We start from the raw sequence: 10,159 nt of genomic DNA, 5'->3' as shown, positions 1-10,159 counted from the left end.
CGCCGCTGCCGCCGCTGCCGCCGCCGCCGCCGCCGCCGCCGCCGCCGCCGCCACCGAGTTTTCAGCCGCCCTGTTGCTGCTGCTGCTGCTGCTGCCGCTGCCGCCGCCGGCCGGGCAGCGCCTCACGGGGAGGGCTGCGCTCCGCTGTCGCTGCGACGCTCGCTGCTGCTGCCGGCGGCCGCTCTCTGCAGCCGCGCTCCATGTCCCTCGGCTCGGCGGCAGCCCCAGCAGCAGCGGCGGCGGCGGCGGCTGCTGCAGGCGCCGAGGCGGCGGCTCCACATCGCGCGCCGCGCAGCCGGGCGAGCTCCTTCCTGCCTCCCTCAGCTCCTCCGGCTCACCGGGCCGGCGGCACCCCGCCCCGGGCTTCCGGCCGCGCCCCCTCTCCCCGCCCTTTGCCGGCGCCTGACGCGCGCCGGCACCTGTTCGCTGCGCCCGCGCGGGATTCGCCGGCTCGCGGGTCTCCTCAGCGGCGCCCAGGTGGCGCCGGCGGCCTTAACCCCTGCGCTGCCTCAAGCCCGGGGATGGCTGCGCGCGCCGCCTGGGGAGGCGGCTGGCGCATCCTTAACGGTCCGGGAGGATCCCTGGCGCGGCCACGCCCCCCGGCCTCTAGCTCATGTCGGGTGTGGGCCCGCCCCCAGCACGCTCACCTCGGGGTGTGGCCTCGCTCTCACCTCGGAGCTCGGCCCCGCCCCCAGCCTCGTTCTCACCCTGGTGCGCGGCCCCGCCTCCGGGCTCGCGCCCACTCGTGGCTTGGGGCGTTTCTCCGAGTTCGGTGGAGGTCAGTTTTCTCGCGCCTTACGTGGTCTCCTAGAGGACTGGGGACCTTCTTCCAAGGCCGAGCCCCGGCAGAGACGCGTGATCATGGAATTTTGGTCTGGGCCCCCCACCCTCAGAGCTAAACAGTCAGGAGAGGGAGCCCTAGAGAGCAGGAGGGGGAGGAATGACTTCAGAAACCAGGCATTTTAATGATGATGACTCAGGGATATGAGGGACTAGATGCCTTCAAGATCAAAAGCCCCGAAAGAAAGGGTTATGTTGAGAAAATAACGGAAAAAGCTGCTCATCGATGGGAATATGAAACAGAATTGCCTTGATAATGACTTATGTATGTTAGGTCTTAATATGTGCCGTGTCTTGTGCTGAGTGCTTTGTACTCATTATCTTAGATAATCCTAACAAAAAAACCTATCAAGTAAGTGCTGTCACTCTTTCCATTTTACAGGGAGGAAATTGAGGCATCGAGAGGTGGAGTTATCTCCCCACTAGATCACACCCAGGCAGGCTGACTCCAGGATTTTCATAAGTCCTTATTCTTTACTTTCCTTGTGCGTGAGAAGTCTTGAGGAAGAGAAACGGTAATTTGTGACCAAGATGTCCTGGGTGGATATAGAAGGTGATATCAGGAAGCTTCCAGCAATGATCAAAACAAGAATTGAAAAGCCTACTGGGAGACTCCAGGCAGTTCTTGCTCTGACCTCACTGGTGATGCTCTGTCTCCTATTTTCAGAAACAATCCCATCTGAAGCTAGAATTGGTTCCTCTTCTTTTCTTTTCCTCTTGAATAACAACCCATTCTTGAGTTAGATCATAACTTGATTCTTTTCATCACAGCGAGGTGGAAATTTCCGGACACCAAGAGACTGAAATGGGTCAAATGGCTTCTCCTGGTTTTTATTCTTTATTAAATTCAGAGCCTGTCAATATTCTGGTGTAGACATGAGACTGAACCTCAGGTCTGGTTTTGTTTGTTTGTTGAGTGGAGAGGAGACAGACAACTGAGGATTCCCTCATAAATCGTAAAGCTAAATTTAGGAAGTCGACCATGGTACTGTTCTGACAGCAGTGGATTGTTCTAACACTTTTTATTATGCCTCTTGAGTAGAAATTGTGGACCCAGGGTGAGATCTGACTGCAACTCCCTTTGATCTTTTTTGGTCACAAAAGGACAAATTTCTTCCTAATCTATTTTATAGAGAAACGTATATCAAGAGCAAACGGATTCCTAATCAAAAAGAGTTTCAGAGGAGGAAAAAAATCTTTCCAATGCCTTTAAAGAAGCACATAAGTTTCATATCTACACAAATAGTAATAGTATATAGGCATATAGAGGTACAAAAAAGGGGGGGGGGTCAGCGCTTTGTCTCTCCTTGGATGCAGACTTGACAGCCTATCTTTCCTGAAAGGTATTTGACTTGCCTTTCTTGAGCTCAATGGCTCTCCTCTATTAGACTTACCTGTTACTGTGAGAAAGAACTACAATCAACTCCAGCTCCTGACGATCTTTCTAAACAATGTTCCCCCACCTAAACAGACTAAGAAGTGATAATTTTCTATTATAGATTTGCCCTAAGCCCTATGTTTCTTAGGGCAAAGGAGACCAGCTCAAATTTAGAGAATTATTCAGAATCGTGGTTGTTACAGTTTTTGATCTCACAACCTCCTTATACTCTTAAAAATTACTGAGGATCTCAAAAACCTTTTTGTAGGTTTAGATATTTATATTTACTTACATAGTAAAAATTAAAACTGAGAACATTTAAAACATTAATCCATGGGGCACCTGGGTGGCTCAGTAGGTTAAGCACCTGGCTCTTGATCTCCACTCAGGTCTCGGTTGTGAGTTCAAGCCCCACATTGGGCTCCACTCTGGGCATGGAGCCTACTTTAAATAAATAAAGATACTTAGAATACATCTGTTACATGTTACATACAAATATATTCCCAAATAAAAAATGAGTGAGAAGAGTGCCGGTATTTTTCATTTTTACAAATGTCTTTAATGTTTGGTTTAGTAATAGAAAATTGGATTTTTATATCTGCTTCTCCTTTTGATGTAGTGATATTTTGTTTAGATTGAGATATACAAAGTTGGGGCACCTGGGAAGCTCAGTTGTTTAAGCATCTGCCTTCAGCTCAGGTCATGATCCCAGGGTACTGAGGAAAATCTTTAAAAAAAAAAAAAAGGAATATTAGAAAGGAAATCTGGTCTCACAAAGATGTAGTTGAGAAAAGAAGGAATATTTTAATAGCCTTTACAGATCATTGTGAATATTTCTCTTTGATATTACATTAAAACTTGGCAAGTAGTAGCTTCTTAAAGGTTAGTTGCCATGTGGAATCTAAAACATTATCAAGCAAATGCATTAATCTATTTTTCATTTTGAATGTATCTTTTAGCCACGTATGACTGATTCTGTAACAGCACATGTTGGTCATTTGGAAAATATCAGTTCACTAAGCTCTATAAATCTTTCAAATACTGTGACATGTCATTATAGTATATTTTAAAAATCACAGTTACTAATATCATCACTGATCTCATCAGAAAAGTCTTCAAGTATTGGCAAGCTATCATGCTCAGTGAGGTGGCTTTGATTTTTTTGGAATTCTAATTTCCACTGAAAATCTCCGATCTTATCATTGGTAAAATACTGTCAATTATTTTCCTTGAAGTAACAGGCTTGCTTCATTAATTTTTGAGAAACTCTCTGCCAGATACCCAAATCTGAATGCCATAGTTTGCCATTCATTCATTCATTCATTCAAGTAAGAAAGGCATTTCATGACCAATATGACTAGTTCAGCTCACAACTCAAATCGTGCTTCATCTCAAGGTGACCACTATACTTGGGCATACAGCAGAGTGCTTCATGGGTACTGCCCATTTTATCACATGGACTGTTCTAAAAATATGTATGTACTTGCTTTGGTAGCACATATAATAAAAAGAGTTATACTCAAGGGGTCAGTATTTAATAAAAGTAAGACTAGCTCCCCCGCCCCCAACCCGCCCCGAGCACATGCTAGTGAAAAGAAACAGTGAATGCTGGTACTACTGTCTTGATTCATGCTAATGTATCAGTAGTGTTATCCACCAGTGTTTTCACACCGTCAGGGCCAATGTTAATGCAGTGAAAAATGAAAATAGTTACTGATTAGATGATTAGTATTATTAAGAAATTAGTTTTGCTATTAATGATTAAAGTGAGAGTTACTAACATTTCAATTATTATGAAAAGAGTGTTTATTGGGGCACCTGAGTGGCTCAGTGGGTTGAGCCTCTGCCTTCGTCTCGGATCGTGATCCCAGGGTCCTGGGATCCTGGGATGGAGTCTCCCATCGGGCTCTCTGCTCGCCGGGGAACCTGCTTCACACCCCACTCCCTCTGCCTGCCTCTCTGCCTACTTGTGATCTCTCTCTATCAAATAAGTAAATCGAATCTTTTTAAAAAATGTTTATTTTATAGATTCCCTGAAAGGGTCTTTGGGACTTCCTGGAGTTAGGGAATCACACGCTGTGTTGGTTTAGAGCCATTCAAAACCCTCAGGTCAGTCTTGACCTCGAAGAATGAACAAGTACCTTGCCTACATGGAAATTAGAGCCAGGACTCAAAACCCATCAAAGCAAAGTTATGAAAACCCTCAGGCTTCTCAGAAGCTTATTGCTTAGTTTATTCTGCGTCATACTAGATATGATAATATCCAAAATATATTTAGCATTGCATTCCTGACATCCTTTCTATGACATCTGATTTAATCCTCATAACTCCACGCTAGTATGGAACACCAATATATACTACTACAGGATACTGTGATGCTAGTGGTTTAGGCCTGTGCTGACCTTAAAGTGCTTAATAACTATGCCTCACTTCACTTTTTTTTTAAAAGACTTTATTAATTTTTTTGACAGAGAGACAGCGAGAGAGGGAACACAAGCAGGCAGAGTGGGAGAGAAGAAGCAGGCTCCCTGCTGAGTAGGGAGCTCGGTGTGGGGCTCGATCCCAGGACCCTGGGACCATAACTTGAGCCAGAGGCAGATGGTTAACCAACTGAGCCACCCAGGTGGCCTCACTTTACATTTTTATCATTTATATACTTCTTTAAATATATCTGCATTAATATTACTTTTGGTATCTCCATATTCTGGTTGAACTTGGGTACAACCCATCTTAACATACCATGGATGGATTTCTGCCTAATACATCACTAAGGTCAAACCATGAAACTGTCTTTCTTTAGAGATCCTGATTTGTCCTATAAATATGACAACACTCATTGAATTTCCCCCAAGTTGTTTATTTTTATTAACATCTTGATCTGCAAAAAAAAAACTGGAAAGTGTAAAAGACAAAACATTTCCCGGAAAATTTGTTTTTGAAAAGTCAAGTGTTGAAGAAGCACAAGGAACTGGCAAAAACATGTGATAAAGCAGTTCTGTGCTTGGTATTTTCATTCAGCAATTACAAGAGTGTGTGCACTTTTTAAGTTGTATATTTTATTTATGAACTAGTCGTGGGAACATAAAAGTCTCAAAAATTCCTCAAATGTTACCCAAAAGCTTTTTATATTTTTTGGAGATGAATTGGTTCAACATTTTGCAAAATGTGGTATGTATGCCCCTAGTGATTCTCAACTTGATTTTTAGGGGTAAAACATTAACTTCCATGGCTGGCGTTCACCAGCATCAGCCTTTCCTGGTGTGGGCGTGTGTTTTCTCCGGTCCCCACTGCGGTGCCCCACCTTGCCCAGGTGGGACCCCTTCCAAGCCCCCAGCAACCCCCTTCACCAATAGGAACTCACCTTGACAGCCCCCCACATCTTTCTTCTTACCCCTCCAAGGGTCCTCTCCTGGACCTGGATCTCCATCCCACACTTCTTTCACCTTTTCCCCAGACTAACATTCTGCCTGAATTTCCACTTCCAGCCTCCCCATTTCCCCATCCTGCCAAGCAGCTGGTTTCTCTGGGCACCTGGTACTCTACTCATCTGAAGTCTCCTCCTGCCCCTGCTCTGACGTCCTCAGCTTCTGCCCCCTCCCACCACCATTCCTGCTCACTTTCTCAGGTGAGAGTTCCGCTCTCCCAAGGATTTGTTTTAACACCTCAGGTCCCCTGCCCATTATTTCCTCTGCCCATTATTTCCTCGCTACTGTTGTTTTAAGCCCCAGACTCATCCCCTCCCTTCTCATCAAGCATCTCCAGTCTTTCCCCTTACGAACCACACTTCCTGGACTGGAATCCCAGTTCTGCCATTCATGAGTTGGGTGATTGATCTGGGACCTATATGCCTCAGTACCCTCATTTACAAAATGAGGATAATTGTTTTACCTAATAAGGTTGTTATAAAGACAAAAAGATTTTTTTTAAAGATTTTATTTGTCAGAGAAAGAGACAGCAGAAGGAAGCAGAGGAGAAGCAGGCTCCCTGCTGAGTAGGGGGCCTGACACAGGCCTGGATCCCAGGACCCTGAGATCACGACCTGAGCTAAAGGCAGATGTCACCCAGATGCCCAAAATATATTTTTTTAAGATTTTATTTATTTATTTGACAGAGATCACAAGTAGGCAGAGAGGCAGGCAGAGAGAGAGGAGGAAGCAGGCTCCCTGCACAGAGAGCCCGATGCGGGGCTCCATCCCAGGACCCTGGGATCATGACCTGATCAGAAGGCAGAGGCTTTAACCCACCGAGCCACCCAGGTGCCCCATGACCAAAATATTTTTTAAAAAATAAAATAAATGCATTAAGCTAAAAAAAAAAAAGAGCCAATTCAAATTTTAAAAATTATAATATAGATAACAATGGGAATGGCAAGATCATGGTGGCATAGAATTAGGGTATAGTAGACTTATTGAAAGTGATAATCTGGGGTTCCTGGCTGAGATCTGCCACTGACCAGCTAAGCTAAGTACATTTGAGCAAGGCATTTGACATGCTTGGGCTTTGGTTTCCTCATCTGTATGGTACAAGGGTGGGCTGGATCACCACCTCTTCATCCTCTAAACCAGTGATTCTCAACTGGGGGTGATTTTGCCCCCTGGGAACATTAGACACTATCTGGAGATATTTTTGGTGGTCACAGCTAGGAATGGGGGTCGCTCCTTGGCATCTAGTGGGTAGAGTCCAGATATGCTGCTAAATATTCTACAATGTACGGGATAGCCCCACAACAAGAATTATTTGTCCCTAAATGTCAATGGTGCGGAGGTTGAGAAACTGTTCTAAAACAACAAGCTTCTTGGGGCGGGGGTGGTGCCTGGGTGGCTTAGTTGGGTAAGCGGCCGACTCTTGATCTTGCTCAGGTCTTGACCTCGGGGTCATGAGTTCAAGCCCTGCATTGGGCTCCACATTGGGCATGGAGCCTACTTTAAAAAAAAAAAATTAATTAATTAAATAAAACAAACTTCTGAATTTGACCAGGTTATTTGTCTGGAAGAGATATAAATGGGCTATGCACAAGAAGGGCTATGATCAGTGAGCCCAAGTGTGTTTTAGGCTTATTTAAGAATTCCCAGCGGGAAATCAGCCCATCATGGAGCCATACCACTTAAGCAAATAAATACATTAAGTAACAACAAAACCTCTTCTGTTTTGGGCTGACTTGCTCCCTATTCTCCCCGCCCTCTTCTAATGATGTGGCTGGCTGTCCTCATTGTCCAAACTCATCAGAAAATGACTGTTTTATGTTGGAGAGTTAGCTATTTTTGGTCCTTCCAAAGCCCACACCAAGAAGGTTTTGTGATTTAATTTTCCTGATGTTCACGTTTCCCTGCTTCTTTTCAGCAATCTTGGCCCTAAACATACTGCTGATGTGTTTTTGCTGCATATATATCATTCATCTGAAGCTATTTTTAGGCCTTTCCTACTTTTATTTCATTTCCAGAATTTGGCAAACATTTGTTATGTCTTGTTTCTTCTGCATCACGTTCTGGTTTAATCTGTTTGGCAGGCAAGTTATTTATATCTGTTGATACTGCTCATACTAACAATGTCTTGAGTGAATTTCTCCCATTTTCCCCCTTTATTTTTCTTTGTCCATTTAGAGGAAACTGACTATAGAAATAATATATCATCCAGGTGCCAGGCCAACTGAAGACTTCTGGTAGGTAGATAAGATAACTTTAATCTATTTTTCATATTTTGTGTTATCATGGCTGCTACTGTCCTTCTTGCTTTTAGTAAAAAGCCATTGTGGACCCTTTGAGGTCTTCTTGTTATCAGAGAAATGGTCATTTTCTGAAGAGCCAAGTTTTCACTGCATGTCCTACAGAATGTAGCTATGTTTGTGTCTGGAGTATATATGCAGGTGTGAGATATATAGGCATGTTACGTGTTCTTGGAAGATAGCTGGAAAAACACACCGGTTAATATAATTTATAATTGACAGGGACTGGAAGAAATAATGTTTATTGATGATTAAATATTTCTATGGGTGGATTAATTTTTTTTTTAATTCACAAATTATAAGGGTGCCTGGGTGGTGCATTTGGTTAAGCACCCGACTTGGTTTTGGCTTAGGTCATCATCTTAGGGTTGTGAAATCAAGTCCTATGTTGAGCTCTGTGATCGGCATGGAGTTTGCATGAAATTCTCTCTCCCTCTCCCTCTGCCCCTCCTACCCATGCATGTTCTCTCTCTCTCAAATAAAGTAAATCTAAAAAGTAATAATAATAAAATTGCCAAAAAAATAATAAAATTACCCAATTATAGGAAAACTCAATGGATTGTATAATTATCAAGGCAGTTGGCCAGTTAATTATTTACTGAATAACCATCAGAAGTTGTTATGGATTTGGAATTAAAATAAGAGACCTTAGGATTTATGAAAACATAATCCCTATCCTCAGAGAGGATTCCATCATTGCCTGTGTAGGAGAGTGTGGTCAGGCTGGGATCCAAACATTCCGGTTTGTCTGCAGCTTACATCAGAGGAAATACATTGTATATAGTGGTTAAGAACATGACCTCTAGGGGAGGACCCAGTTTCAAATTGAGTCTCCCCCAGTTGCTAGCTGAATAACCCTGTGCAATTTAGTTAACCTCTGTGCCACCAGCCATTGTGTAAATATGTAACTTTGTCCCCTAAAACCTAGCTCAGTGCCCAGCATTTAATAGGTAGTGGATAAATTTTTATAATGAATGAATAATGCATGTAAAGCACTAAGACATTACATGTATATAGTCAGCACTCATTCAATAAGTTGTTAAAAAAGAATCTTGATCTCAGAATGCCAGATTTATTCCATATGAACACAGTCTGTATAGTTTGTATTAAGCTCTTTGTTTACTTAGAACATTCATTGTTCTGCAGTGTTTGGTTATTATACATGGACAACAGAGGCATATATGCTGTGATACTTGACTCAAAAGTTTATAGTTTAATAAAGGATAGAAAACATGAACAGAATTAACTGTAAGGGCACCTGGGTGGCTCAGGTGAAGAAGCGTCTGACTCCTGATGAGGGCTCAGGTTGTGACCTCAGGGTCCTGAGGTTAAACCCTGCAGTGGGCTCTATGTTCAGCAGGGAGTCTGCTTGAGATTCTCTCTCTCTCTCTCTCTCCTTCTTCCTTTGCCCTCCCCCTGCTCTGTCTCTCTCTCTCTCAAACAGATAAATCTTAAAAAAAAAAAGAAAAAAAAACTATAATTATGCAGTTGATGCATCAACAACATGAGTTGATTTGAGTGGGTCCACCTACATGTGGACTGTTTTGGAGAACTACAGTACAGTACTATAAATGTATTTTCTTATGATTTATTTAATAACACTTTTCTTCTCTAGCTTACTTTATTGTAAGAATACAGTCAGGGGCATCTGCGTGGCTTAATCGGTGAAGCGTCGGGCTCCTGGTTTTGGCTCAGGTCATGATCTCTCTCAAGGTCGTGGGATCAAGCCCTGTAATGGGCTCTGTGTTCAACATGGAGTCTGCTTGGGATTCTCACCCTCTCTCTCTTTACCCCTTCCCCCACTTGCATGTGCACTCTGTCTCAAAATAAATACAATCTTTAAAAAAAAAATACAGTTTATGATACATATAACATACAAAATATGTATTAATTGCCTATGCTATTGGTAAGGCTTCTGCTCAGTGGGAAGCTATTAGTTAAGTTTGGGAGAGTCAAAAGCTATACATAGATTTTTTTACTGCCCTGGGGGTTGGCACTCCTAACCCCTGTGTTGTTCAAAGGTCAACTATAAGTAGTGTTGAGTTATATTAAACAGTATATGGAACACCTTATAAGTTATACTATATATTTTCTGGAATTCAGAGAAGAAAGAGATGGCTAGATAACATTGGCATAAAACTAAAAGTCGGTGGGCCTTTTGTTACCACTATGAGCTGGCAATTCTTTTTTTTTTATTTTAAAGATTTTATTTATTTGAC

This window comes from Enhydra lutris, unplaced genomic scaffold (assembly GCF_002288905.1).
Source record: "Enhydra lutris kenyoni isolate GAN:26980312 unplaced genomic scaffold, ASM228890v2 scaffoldscaffold46, whole genome shotgun sequence".
NCBI lineage: Eukaryota > Metazoa > Chordata > Mammalia > Carnivora > Mustelidae > Enhydra > Enhydra lutris.
This window is presented reverse-complemented; position numbering follows the sequence as displayed.